The sequence below is a fragment of the Bos taurus genome, chromosome 9 (assembly GCF_002263795.3).
Source record: "Bos taurus isolate L1 Dominette 01449 registration number 42190680 breed Hereford chromosome 9, ARS-UCD2.0, whole genome shotgun sequence".
In the NCBI taxonomy this organism is placed as follows: Eukaryota; Metazoa; Chordata; class Mammalia; order Artiodactyla; family Bovidae; genus Bos; species Bos taurus.
Window position 1 is genome coordinate 39,152,537 of NC_037336.1, and position 15,200 is coordinate 39,167,736.

Here is a 15,200-nt window from a genome sequence, read left to right on the forward strand (position 1 = left end):
CATCAATTCCTCAGCCTTCTTCACAGTCCAACTCTCACATCCATACATGACCACTGGAAAAACCATAGCCTGGACTAGACGGACCTTTGTTGGCAAAGTAATGTCTCTGCTTTTGAATATGCTATCTAGGTTGGTCATAACTTTTCTTCCAAGGAGTAAGCGTATTCTCTGGAAGGACCATCCTTTTTACTTATCAGATAAGTTTCATCAGTGCTTTAAGTGCATCATGAAAAAGTAGGTGTCATCATAACTATTTCTATCAGTACACTAAACGATCATTCTTTAACCTCATCACTAAAAGCCCAGCCTGTTAAAACCAACTCAAAGATTTAATTTCAGTAAGATAACTTCCATGTTTGTGCTATGTATTTTGAAAAGTTAGAAATAGCATTGAAAGGACCTAACATTGGTGTCTGTTTGATGGAATTAACTTATCTTATTAAAAATCAAAAGTTACTGATTCTTAATTTATTTTTAAAAATATAAACTTAAAATTTTCTTTAGCTGGATGCATTGTAACAGGGATGCAGGACTCTCTGAATCTACTGTCATAATGGTCTCCTAGACTGTACTGATCAGATAAAATCTTTGCTGTACTGTACTATTATTAGCCAAAATCAATATATCAGGAAAATAAAAACAAAGCAACCAAAAGTGAGAGTATGGCTACTGTAGACTCTGCAGAGAAAAACAGGCTAACATATGCGCCACAACTACAGAGCCCCCACTCTAGAGAGAGCCGCACCTGCTAAGTCCCTGTGACACAACTACCGAAGCCCATGCTCCTAAACAGGAGAACCTGGCGCCCCACAGCTGGAGTGTAGCCCACAGTCAGAGAAAGCCCGCACACAGCAACAAAGACCCAGTACCACGGAATCTTAAAACTTAGTAAAAAAAAAAAAAAATTAATTGGCAGTAAAACCTAACACAAGTTGATATGAGGCTGTTTATGATTTTTTATTTATTTGGTGGGAATGTGATATTAATGTTTGATTATGTATCCCATTGGGAGTATGATGTAATCAACAATATATTTCTATAGTACCTTCTCATAATAAAAACAAAACTGGATTCTGAAACATGTGCAACCAAGGCTGCCAGAGAAGGGATTATAGACCTATATTTCCTTTTTAAAGGTGATTTTACTGTTAAACATTTAGGAAAAAGCACATACTCACACACATACACATGTACACAAACCAATTAAGCTACTACTTCTTGGAGAGTATAAAACCTTGAAGCACTTTCCATATAATTCTCAGCGGGAAAGTAGTTATTACTAGTCCCAGTTTACAAATAAGGAAACTGAAACCATTTAAAAGGCTTAACTATTTTGTCCAACCACTAACACAGAATATCAAACAGTATTGTCATTTGTAAGACTTGTTAAAATTTCAGGTTCTGCCTGTAGATGATTTCAGGTTCCTATAGGGTTGCTTTCTTCCTCCTTTTAACAAACGCTTAAGTGCACAGTGCATTACTGTTAACGGCAGGTAGCATAGGAGTGGTAGGAGTTCTCATACATTTTGGAGATTAACCTTTTATCACATAGATGGTTTGCAAATGTTTTCTCCCATTCCGTAGGTTACCTGTTCACCCCGACTGTCGTCTTTGCTGTGCAGAAGCTTTTGCTTTGATATCGCTGCACTTGTTTATTTTTGTTCTTGTTGCCTGTGCTTTTGGTGTCCTATTCATGGGATCACTGAATTCATGGAGTTCATGGACATTACCAAGACCAATGCCATGAAGCTTGCATTTTTCAAGCATTTGTGTTATTCTGAAAGAAATAATGAAACTGTCTTTCTGATTAGGAAAAATTTGTTATACCTTCCAATAAATAGTAAGACAGTTTTCAAACTTTTCAGAGTGCCTTATGTCAGAAGGATGCTATTATCTCTGCCAACTTTTCATCATGCTTCCCTGTAAAGTGGTCACTTAATTTTGATGGTTTCATTGCTTCATTAGAGAAAAACATGTTAACAAAATGAACATACAATAACTGTTCATTTGTGGGCAAAGATATAAAAGCCTACTTGAAATATTCAATTGAATATTGATACTTCTCTATAATTAATGAAATAAAGACTAAATAAGTATATTCTTATAGACAAATTGCTATGAATGCCACATTAAATACCACGAGTGCCATTCCTTTGATGATTTTCCAGAATGAAGACCCACTCTTGGTAAAGTTCTAACAAAAACAAAACATAGTGATCCCTTGAGTTACATAATAGTTTATGTTCTTGGCAAATTTGGTGTTTAATGAAACCATGCAAAAAATTTTGTGTTTACATGTACAAGAGAGTTAGAATCTAAGCTCAGACACTTAAAAACAAGCTTTTTTTCACTCAATGAATACTTAGCAGGACATTCAAAAGTTGACAGTGTGTGGGACCATGCAACATTGTATCCAACCATATAAGTGTATAAGTGTATAGGGTGTCTAGCATCTCTGACACCTGACCACTAAATGACACCCTCCCAGATTTCCAGAGTACCTTCTGGGTACAATAAGGCTTCAGTTGAAAACTACTCATGTCAAATGTCAGCCTCAAAGCTTGGCAAATAGTGTTCTCTCATAGGGGCAAGAGAAGACAGTAACATTTCTATTGTACACTATCAGGATTCTAGATACGGTATTCTTTTACAAGATGCTTCATGTTAAAAGTTCATACATGGTAAGAAATTCACATATGAACCATCTTTGTTCTTAAGCTTCAAAACATTTATAGACATACAGTGATAAAGGATGGTCATTGCTAGGTGGCAGAACTTCCCTTACCAATGAAAGCTGCTTGCTGTCTAGTATCTAAAGAGATTAGTCTGTTTAAAAACTGTGATAATGTCACCTGGGACAGGTGCCTTGAAAAAGAAGTTTCCTTCTCCTTAAGATCCATGACAACCATCCTCTGTTGCCAGTAGGTCCATAACAAAGATCAAGTCTCAACATGATTCACAGGAACAGGTACCCACTGTGATCCAGGAGGACCTAGCTTGCACATCAAAATAATTGCAGTGGGTGGGTTGCTATTCCCTCATACTTCAAAAATAAATCAGAGTTTACAGGTTTAATGTAAAAAATGAAGCCGTAAAGATATTAAAAGGGATTTTAAAAATATAGTTACATAATAAGGGTAGGCCTTACTAAACATATAAGCAATAAGAGAGTCTATAAAAGTGAAAACTTTAATTTGAAAAAAAAAAGTAAAAAGACAAACTGGGGAAACTTTTACCAGTGCTTATTAGAGTCTCACATAATATATGAAGAGTGCTCATAAACCAATAGGCTTCCCTGATAGCTCAGTTGCTAAAGAATCTGCCTGCAATGCAGGAGATCTGGGTTTGACCCCTGGGTTGGTAAGATCCCCTGGAGAAGGGAAAGGCTATCCACTCTAATATACAGTATTGTATATCCACTGTACAGTCCATGGAGTTGCAAAGAGTTGGACGTGACTGAGCGACTTTCACTTTCACTCACAAACCAGTAAGAAAAAGAGGAACCCCTCAATTGAAAAATAGACAACAGATAGTAACATAATACACCAAAGAAGCAATGCCATGGCTGAGAAGCTTATGAAAAAATATTTACACTAATTAGTCATAAAAATGCAAGCATGGACAAATACTGTATGTGTCCACTATATGAAGCACCTAGCATGATCAACAGTAAAGAGTCTGCCTGCAGTGCGGGAGACCTGGGTTTGATCCCCGGGGTGGGAAGATCCCCTGGAGGGAGGGCATGGCGACCCACTCTAGTATTCTTGCCTGGAGATTGCCCTGGACAGAGGAGCCTGGCGGGCTACAGTCCATGAGGTCACAAAGAGTCGGATACAACTGAGCGACTCAGTACAGCACCACACAGCACAGCATGACCAAATTCATAGAGACAGAAATAGAATGGTGGTTGACAGGGACCGAGGGGAGGGAGGGACGGGGAGTTAGTGTTGAGTGGGTGCAGAGTTTCAGTTTAGGATGATTGAAGCATTCAGGAGATGGCTAGTGACGGTTACCCAACAGTGTGAATGTACTTAATGCCACAAAACACTTTAAAATGGTTCAAATGGTACATTTTATGTTAAGTAGATTTTATTGTAGTTGGAAAACAAACAAAAACGCAAATTTACAATGAGGGTTTTTTTTAACCTATAAATTTTTCATGTTTTAGGATTTTTAAAAATAATCCTAAAAATAATAATCATACCTAGTGTTATAAAATAATCCTACCTAGGGAGAAGGCAATGGCACCTCACTCCAGTACTCTTGCCTGGAAAATCCCGTGGACAGAGGACCCTGGTAGGCTGCAGCCCATGGGGTCATGAAGAGTCCGACACGACTGAGCGACTTCACTTTCACTTTTCACTTTCATGCATTGGAGAAGGAAATGGCAACCCGCTCCAGTGTTCTTGCCTGGAGAATCCCAGGGACGGGGGAGCCTGGTGGGCTGCCGTCTGCGGGGTCACACAGAGTCTGACATGACTGAAGCAACTTAGTAGTGGCAGCAGCAGCAGCAGCAGTGTTACAAAGGTACAGAGAAAACATGTGGTAATGCAATTCGGTAAAAACAGTAAAAATCAAAAGTACTTGCCCTTCCACCTAGAAATCCCACTACTAGGAATCCAGCCTAAAGGAAATAAAGATGAGCATAAAAATTCAGCTATTAGTTTGTTCATAGCGGGAGTGTTTATTAGTGTGGAACAATGATGCTACTCCAGATAGCCACTAATAGAGTTGCATCAAATTAATTGTTCATCTGTCTCATGAGATAATTGTGCATCAAAAAAAAAAAAAAGATGTAGAAGTTTATTAACTGATATATGTGGTAAACTTCTGTTATTATGCCTTCCCAGAATCCATTCATCCCTTTTTCAGACAAGAGAAGCCCAGTTTTCTTAGAAGGGAGCCTACTTCTCTTGTTCCATGAAGTGGGTTGAGCACTAGCCAGCTTCAGGTAGCCTGAGGCTGAGGCCTGGTTGAATCAGCGTATTCTGTCTTCCAGCCTCAATGATGGGTTTAGAGCTGGGCTCCTGACCTATGTTGGACCAGTATGTTTCAGTCCCAGGAATTTGTCCAAAATATTGGACAAGAGAAGCTCTTTTTTTTTTTTCTGCCGGAGTTGATGAAAAGGATAGCTTAGAGTTGTTGGGAAGAATTATGTTTTTACCTGAATTAAGCCTATAGAAAAATAAACAGTCGAGAGACGGCAAGGCTATAGCTCACTTTCACAAAACATTTTCACAGATAAGAGTCTTAAGGGACACATTCTGTAATGATAAAGGCAATTATCTGTGGATCAGGGGATTGTCCATGCTTTTTATTCTTGTTTAGTGTCTGAAGACAAGCTTTTCTCTCTCTGTAAAATTAGAAGGCTTTCCATGAGTGTCATCTTTGACTCCATCACGTCAGCATTATAATTTAAAATATATACAGGGGCCTATCTTTAGCCAAATATCTATCATCTGAGTCTCTGCTGTTACAAGGGGACACACGCATTGCTTCTGGGATGTCCTCAGTGGATGGATGGAGGTGGGAAACATATGAACACAACATCCACACACACCTATGTACATGTGTTATGTATATACACTAGAATTTGCCAGTCCTCGTCCATCACCACAGCGTTTATTCCAGCCTTCCACCTCTCCAGGTATGTACCTCCCTTCTCCTGTGGTAGAAACCTGGTTCTTTTTATTTGCAATTTATTTACTTACCTGTTCAAGCCCCGTTGTTATTGTTTAATCACTAAGTTGTGTCCGACTCTTTTGCGACCCCATGGACTGTAGCCCACCAGCTCCTCTGTCCACAAGATTTCCCAGGCAAGAATACTGGAGTGAGGTTGCCATTTCCTTCTTCAAAAGCCCCACATATAGAATCAAAGCTCCCAACTCTGTGGGCCCTCTCCTCTACTTGGGGCCAGCCAGGCTCTCCCCCGTCCTGATCCTGGTTTTGCTGCCTCACTCCAGCTGCACTGGCTGAGTCCTCTAGTGAAATATTCCTAGGCAGAGGAAGTCGATATGCTAATGCTGACACATTTGGAAACCATTCATTTATTCAACAAGTAATTGTTGAGTACTTACTGTATGCCAGGCTTTTTTTTTTTTTTTTTTTTCAGCAGGTGGGGATAGTAGAAGTGGGGGGAGAAATTCTGGATGTAGTTTGGAAGTAGAAGCAGTAGGGTTTGATAGTAGGCTGGAACTGGGTGAGAGACGAGGACTTAAGGATAACTCCAAAGTTTTTTCTCTGAACAACTAGCAAAATGAAGTTGTCGTTAACGGAAATGAAGAGAGTTGCAAAAAGATGCAAGTACAGGAGAGCAGCATATCAGGAGCTCAGTTTTGGATGTTAAGTTGGGAGGTTCTTTGTAGTCATCCTTCTAGAGGTGTTAGGTTGGCAGTTGTATAAGGGTCTGTAGTCTAAGAGAGAGATGCGTGCTCCATCTGCATTTAGATGGTAATTCAAGTCATGAGAAAGGATGAGTCCACCCAGGGAGTGAGCGGAGATGGAGTAGGACAAGGTTCAGAAACTAAACCGTGATGGATTCCCAGCATCAGGAACGGACTCCCTGTAACACATGCTGCTGATCATTTGAATAAAACCAGGGCTGAAAAATGACTATTTGATTTTGGAGTGTGGATGTCAGTTGTAACTTTGAGAAGGGCAGTTTCAGTGGAGTAGTAGGGGCAAAATCCTGATGGAGCAGATTCAAAAGAGAATAGTAGAGATAAAATTGGAGAGAGTAGGAATTGTTTCAAGAATTTTTTTTTTCTATTATAAATGGATGGAAAGACATGGGGCAGCAAGGGGCATGTGAATTTAAAAGAAATCTTTCCCGCTCTACACCCCCACCACCACCACCAAAATGCAAGACAGAAGAGCATATATATGCATATGCCCATGGGAATAATCCTGTAGAGGGGAAAAACTGATGTTAGAAAAGAGGGAAGAAATAGTTTGAGGAAGGAAGCTGGAAGTGTTTAATTTGGGGTTGGGGGAGATATGTGGAGAAGGAAACGGCAACCCACTCCAGTATTCACGCCTGGAAAATCCCATGGACCTAGGAGCCTGGTGGGCTACAATCAATGGGGTGGCAAAGAGTCAGACACGACTGAGCGACTTCTGTGTTCTGTGTGTGGGGGAGATACGGGGCAGCTAATGAACTGAATATTCAGGGAGCTTATTGGAGTTTTGCCAGACCCAGGGTTAAGGGTTAGAAAAATGAAGTAAAGACTGAAGAGATCTGATTGGTCAAGAGAGGGAGAAGTTAATGGGAAGAAGATCTCAAAGTTGAGGAGCAGACTGAGGGAAGTCAGCGGGGGGGAATGAAGTGATCAGCTGTGATAAGAGACCAGGATATTGGTGCTGAAGGTTCCAAAGATGAAGCAACTTCCAGAGAAGACAAGGTTCCAAGTGTCTCTGTTAAGTCTGAGTGAAATAAAGTTGCTCCATATGAATACTGAACATTGAACCAAAAGCCATGTGCTAGCATGATGGGTGTGTAGGAGTGACCAGCGCGGCTGGCAGGTGACTGAGACAGTGATGGGCGGTAGGGCTGGATGGTGAGCGTGGAAGGCAAGGGGGCCCTCTTGTATTGTAGACCATCCTCTAGGGTAGTGAATTTTCTGTTTCTGTAAGTTTTAAGAAAACACTGGTGACTCTGGAGGGTTTTAAAAAAGAACCTTTGAGTTTAGGTTCATTTGTAGGAGACTGTCCCATGGGGAAAGGAGCTGGCAGGCTGCAGTCCACGGGGGTCACAAAAGAGTTGGACATGACGTAGCAACTGAACAACAAGAGAATTTTAAACCCTGGAAGTATGATACTATGATAATTCTTTGAGTTATACCTCTAGAAAATTTGTTTTCTGTATACATTAGATCTATTTTTTCCCTATAAAAATTATTTTATCGAGAGAGTGAAGTTTACCCTGCTTAGGATCGCCTGCACATCTGGTACTTATTTGCAGGCATATAAATAATTAATAGATTCAATGACATACTGCGAATTTCACATTGATATGTAAAATATATTTAGCACCATTAAACATCAATAGTGACTTGCTTTGTAGTTAGGTCTTATCAAATAATAAACATCCTCTGACTGCAATCAGTTTTTCTCCAAGTGGGTAATCCATAATAGGAAATTTTTAAAAAACCCTCCAGCCTGGTCTTGATCACCCCCTGAAATTGTCAGTGAGAAATAGATCACTTAGTACCAGCTGAATTTAATAAGTTTATTCAGTGTAAGTAAAAGAAGCAATAATTTTAAGTCAACTGCAAAAAAAAAAAAAAAAATGTCAAATAGAAATAGTTTTTGGACTATCCAGTGCTTGTGGTTTATGTCTTCGTCCCCTAGAGAAATAACAATACCCAAACACACCTGAAATACATATATGAAGCTTTAAAAGCATACAGCTTATTTCTTTTATTCCGTACACACTATTTCCTTCCCTTTAGTCATTTTTCCTCCCCGCCTCCACCTCCCCAGGGAATTTCATAAATATAAGCACAGAGCCTTATAGACATTTGCTAAAAAATTTTTATTAACTGAGAATATCATATTGTTTCACAGTAAAATGATTTTACCCTCCAAATGATTACAAAGCTCTTTTTCATTAAAAACATTTTGTTTATCTATATTAAATTGAACATTATAAAAAATCAATTATAAATTATACTCTTTAAAAAGAAACATAAAAATTTTTAAAAGGCAAGTACTAAAACACTGCACACTGATCAAACCCAGCATAATCATTTCACATAAGTGACCTATATTTAGACAACTCCTATGCCAAAAATGGCACCCTGTGTAGACAGAGCAGAGTCACTCTGCAGCATGCACTCGGAATAATCTGGTTTTGATGTCTAAGGTCAAACATGTTTTCCTAACTTCGAAAATATGCAAAATAATTTAAAAATTAGTTTTCAGTTAAACATTAAAACAAGTTGACAAAAAAAGTGTCTATTAGGAGATACTTAAAATATCCAAGCTCTCTCTCAGTAATACTGCAGGGTTCAGTCTGTCATAGCTGTAACTTTCAAGCTAAGGTAAATTTGTAGGAGAACAGAATGACAAAATTCAAATTTATCAAGCATTGGGCAATGCCTTAATAATGTTATAGTTCTCAAACTACAATATTACAACAATTACATGAGAAGTTATTACTAAGGGGATATTTCATCTCACTCCACTGTAACTTTTTTTTTGAGTATCGTTGGTTTACAGTGTTGTGTTGGTTTCTGCTCTACAGCACAGTGAATCAGTTATACATATACATAAATACATTCTTTTGTAGACTTTTCCCATATAGGTCATTACAGTATTGAGTAGAGTTCCCTGTGCTATATTAGTTACCTGTGTTATATATGGTGTTATGTATGTCAATCCCAATCTCCTCCCTCTGTAACTTCTGATTAACAGGCCCCCATTCTCTTACATACAAATCATGTTAACAGTAGAATGGAATTATCATTTGTTAACAGTGAATCCAGTATATTCTAGTAGATTCTAAATGTTTGGTTTTCCTAATTAGAAAAATGATAGTATTTTTCTAACTTACATTTTTAATATCTTCACAAAAATAGAGTTAAGGCAACATCTATAAAGACAGCAAGGTTAAATACAAATCTGTGGTCCCCACTTCCTCTGAATCCTACTCGCAGGTACCTTAGGGACTCAAGAGACCTGCATGGAATCTGGGGTAGAGTTCTGGTGCGAGTCACACAGTCAGCCACAACCATGATGCTCAGAGCCAATCATAGGTCTGAGGTTTGCTGACTCTGCCCCAGACATAGTTGTTTCTAATCTAATTTCTTTATGTTAAATCTGAAAGATGGACAATGATATTTTAAGATTGATGGTTCCCAAAACTCTAAGCCTGAAAAATAGCTTAAGTTATATCCTTAAGCCCAACAGAAAGCTACTTCGTGTTTATGTGTGTATATAATACATATACACACACACATACACACACATATATAATTATATATATAATAAAACATGACTTTTTTCACATAAGAGTTACAGAATACTTTGAATAGCTAACTTCATGCTAGCAACATTGACCAGGGACTTTTCTTTAGTCATTACCTTTGGGGGCTATGTTCATCATTAAGTTTTCATTTGGTGATCATTTTTTTGAGTTTTGTACCCTAACACCTTCTGTATTAACAAAAATTACATATTTTTTAGTAGATCTGAACTCAATAATTCCTCTATAGGAGGGGTTTTCCCTCATATATATATATACAAAATGTAACATGCATAATAACTGCCAGACATATAGACTTCCTATTGAATTATATATATTTAAAAAGAAAAAAATAATTTTGCAAAGAACATGAAGTTTAGCACCAATCCTGATCTAATCTTTCTCTGCTAGGAAAAAAAAAGGCACCAAATACAGTCAGTTCATAGGCTGGGGTGAAAATACAGCACTTGATAACAAACCCTGGGTCTCCTAGGCTGGGGTGAGAACACAGCACTCAATAAGAAACCCTGGGTCTCCTAGGCTGGGGTGAGAACACAGCACTCAGTAAGAAACCCTGGGTCTCCTAGGCTGGGGTGAGAATACAGCAGTCTGGATAACAAACCCTGGGTCCCTGAAATAATATTCCAGTATAGGCTAAATTACGACAGATACGTTGACCTATCACTGTCTTGCATTGTAGAACCTACTATAGATGATTACATTCGGTGAAGATAACAGTAGAAAAAGGTTTATGTGTTTACACACATATTTAACAGATTCACTCTTAATAACCAACGGATACTGAAAATATTATCTGATACTGACTTCTAAATGTTGTTTTGTGTAGATAGTGATATCACATGCATGCTTAGTGACACTGAACTCCAAAATGCTCTTCTTATAGGCCACCATACTGAAAGGCGAGAAACCTGTCATTAGATTGGGAACTTGTGCATTAACCCCTACTCTATCGCCACACTCAGTGGTAGCATTTTCCAAAACTCCAGTAAGACGAAAACTCGTCACCACAGTCCCTGATCCACTTGGAAAGGAGTGCTTCTTACAGGAGTTTAACATGGAAGCTGTAAGGCTAAGGCACAAGCATATAATCTGTTGTCAGCGATCATCCATCTTCCTGCCAAAGAAAACATGAAGGCAAGACCTCATCGTCAAGCTGCCGGTGTAATTTGTACAAGCCACTCACGATGCATTTTAGCAACTGTTCATTATTGTATATAGGTTATACGGTTCATCTTTTCTTTTTTTCCTTTTTCAGATTATCCACAGGCCATATTAGTTAATATTCCATTTTTGTTTCCTTTCAAATACTACTTATCGGAACTAAACACGTTTTGTTTTACTGGTATTTCGACCCCCTTTAACAGCCTACACTCCGTTGCCTTTTAGTCTCCAGAATCACCATTCACTCGCTGATTATGCAGGAATTGATTACGCTGGGGTTTTAGGTAGACCCCGGAAGCTGAGGTAGGTGGGCTGCCATGACAAAGCTGAGTGTCATGATCAAGTACTTGACAAGGTTTTATTTCATTCTCATGGTATTTCCAGCATACTAATAAAAAACAAAAACCTTGTTTCATAAATGAGGTAGCCTCCTATTTTATATCTGTCAAAAAAAAAAATTGTACCATGGGAAATTTCTTTGAATGTAGAGAGGCCAAGGTAATTAATGTTTACTTTTTAAAATTATTAATTTTTAAAGCTAAAGCTAAAGTAGGCTACTGTATCCCAAATATCAAGGTTTGAGTGATTCAAAGATGTGGCAATGAATTGTTTCATGGGTCCTAAGCAGTCATCTGATAAAAATCCCTATTTATGGTAGTTTGGTGGTAATGAGTCTGTGTTGTGTGCAGGCTTCACATTTAGCTATGGGGATTTGGCCCTTTATTCTTGAAAATTGTAGCCTATCACTTGCAGTGTATATCTGAAACAAAGCATGAGTCTCTGTCAACAAGTAAAGTGATCCAGTGTGGCTGTGACTGTCATCCTCTCAGTGAGCCTGGAAAGTAAAGTGATCCAGTGTGGCTGTGACTGTCATCCACTCAGTGAGCCTGGAAGCTGTGTGTTGCTGTTGTCTACCTTATTATTTGCTCCCTCCTTGCAGCAACAATGAAGTTTTCAGTTTGAAAACTCCTGAATAGTTTTAAATATGTATTTAAATTATTCACATATTTTTAAATTTTGGAGCTAATTTGCTCATACTTTCCACCCACATCTCTAGACGCCGGGAACTTACTCTTAATACCATTCACCATAAATTGTAACCCAGGCCTAAAGCAGATTCACGAGACACTGCATCCCAGAGGCCTACTAGATTCCCAGGCAGCCTCCAGGGTATGTTCTCAGGACTACAATTTAGCAAAACTTTAATGGAATATGAAAATCAAAGTAAAAAAAGTATGCTCTGAAAATATGTTAAGAACTTAACATACTTTGCTCTCAAAGCATTTACCTTAAATATTTAAAGTTTTATATGTTAACACAAAAGTTGACAATTATATGAAACTTCTTATCCCCCCACCCATTATAATTTTTTTTCCAGTGTACCATTAGAACTCTAAGTGGAAAGCTGAGACCAAGCCATTCTCTAGGTTACACAAAATTGGATGGGGTTCCATCCTCTGAAATCACCGGGACCAGTAAGTACTGCAACTAAGCAACCAGTGGAACTAAGCAGGGATAGTCATTGACTCTTCAGCAGGCTTTTGAAGGATGTAGGGAAGAAAGGGCAACAGAATGATAAAGACAGTATAAAAAGAGGTATGCAAGGGCATGAAAGTTCGCCACCAGGAAGTCTTCAGTCCCACCCATGCTACAGGTGCCTACCTCTCATCTCATAGCACATTTTCTATTCAGCCTTATTGGATTTATCATCAGGTTATCAGAACATGGGACAGCTTACAAATAACAGTGGCACGTATTTAAATGTTAAGTGCAGTTAAAGGAGTATAATTACCAGAAGTAAACATATGTTTACTTTACAACCAAGTGTACATTTACTTTAAAAGTGTGGGAAGTTGAAGCTAATGGCATTAATTTTTTTTTCCCCCATACTTGGGCAGAGTCCATGGGATCATCTGCAAACATGTCTAAACAGATAATGTCTGATCATGAAATGCAAATGAAGTCTTATTTCTATTTATGAATAGAATTTGAAGCTCAGTGCAAGCACTGTGCAGTTTTCAGGAGAAATTACAGGTCTTGGGGTAGGGCTATAGACTTAAGCATTGCAACTGTGATCAAAGAGATGAATTCTGAAAATAGCATCAGTAATCTGGGTGGCTTATTGTTACTGAAATGGATGCATCCCAGCCACAGGCACTGCAGTAAACCCTAACCAGAATGTTTCTGGAAGATCCCTGGGCATCCTGTTACAGTAACATCCCATTCGGACTGTGTGTGAAGAGGAATGATCGCTCCCTTCTTTTATAGTGTTGGCCTCAAACGCCAGAACCTTTTACGTTTGAGAATTTGCTGAGTTCTTTAAAGATTTTATCTATTCTTTTAAAAAAGTGTCTTGGATTAAACAACAACAACAACAAAATGTATGTCCATCAGGTCACTTTACTGCAATTAAGTAACAGTCTTTAGAAATTAGGCCTTAGTTTGAAAGATTAACATTCCTTGGTCTAAAACAAATCTTTGTGAATACTGGTATTTTTTCTTAGGTTGTATATTTTAGACTTTTAGAACTTTTTGTACCAAACAACACATTACTAAATATGCATTTTATGTAATTTAGCATCTTATCTTCTATACTTTTAACTTTATATTATTACAGCACAGCACTCTCCCTAAGAGTCTATTTTAGTGGAGCCTTCGCAGTGTTATAGATCCTGTTTGATTCATTCCATTAGACTGAAACTACATATGTGTAATATTATACACAAACACAATAGTCTGAGATCTAAGTTATATTATACTTGTCGTGTTGCTCTTTTACTATGTAAAATAAACAAGATCAAGTCCGAGTTTCAGATAATTACTTTCCCCCACTAATATCAGCCAAATAATAAAAGGAAAAACATTCTGAAGGTCTTTACAGAATAAGTTTTTCAGATCTACTCTTTCTGAAAAATCACAGGGTAGTCAGGAGTTTGTGCTGAAACTATAGAAAAAAATAAGTATTTTATAGCGGCAGGTTTGATGATTGTTCATAGCTGTTTGTATATGAAATACAACTTCCAGTAGTAAGTTGCAGCTGTGTGTATGGTGTAGTAAGTTGCTGAATGTCTCTAAGATCAAAATTGTTTAAAGCTCTATTATAAATAAATTACATATTTAGTGTTTATACTGAACCTTCAAGGTTGCAGATTGAGAAAGCTGATATTGAAAAAGTTACTGGGTTTTCTAGTTGTTTACTTATCAGCCTCACTTTGCCTTTCCTCCTGAGTGCCCTCCTCCCCCAACAACTACAAATCCATGTTTTACCGACATCTCCATCCTCAGCTTGAGACAGGAATGGAAGGACTTTGCCCTTCACAAACGATCCAAGCTGAAAAGGAAAGTTAAGGAGATTGCATTTCTCTCAGCACAAAGAATTTAAGAACAGGCGGATCCTGAAGGGGCTTTATAAAAAAGATGGCATCTTCCCAGGTGAACAAGCCACATTTGAGGAGGATCTAATATACATATGCATTGGGGATTTAATTATGAGTTTGTGTATTATTAACGCAATAATAATAAGAAACAAATGGAAGATCCTTGGGCATCCTAGAAACAAACGTACTAAAATATAATTTCAAGATGAGGGACCCATTCCTGTTTTTTTCCTTTAGTGGAGTTTAGGTCATGTCATGACTTTGGTTTTAACTTTAAATCTTTAAAATTTTGCTTTCTTTCTTATATTTATATATAAATAGAAAAAATACAGGCAGTGTTAAAGGGGAACACACTAGGATAAATATATATGAATGCAAATTTTTGCCAGAAAGTTTTACCAACTTGAGCAATTCTTTCCAGTAGAAAGAGATATTTTCTTCACAAAGAGTTTTTTTTCCCCCATTTATGCCTAAAACTGCAACTTGATAATATGCTTGTTTAAATATCAGGTCCTAGTGCAACAAATTCAGAAGTCAGAAAAATTCTAAGCTAAAATTGCTAGAATATCTTTCATTCTATTTTACTGTTACAACTTAAACAATTCAGAAATCTGGGGTGTTTCTGGCAACTTGAGTAAAACACACTGCAAATCCAAAGGGAGAACATGTAAATGGAA

The 15,200-nt window shown here is 37.9% G+C and overlaps 1 long non-coding RNA gene across 1 annotated transcript in view; it reads left to right on the plus strand.

Annotated features, from left to right (window-relative positions):
• The window catches only part of LOC132346161 (uncharacterized), a 41,754-nt gene that overhangs the window by 4,136 nt on the left and 22,418 nt on the right, over nt 1-15,200 (plus strand). The window lies entirely within an intron of this gene.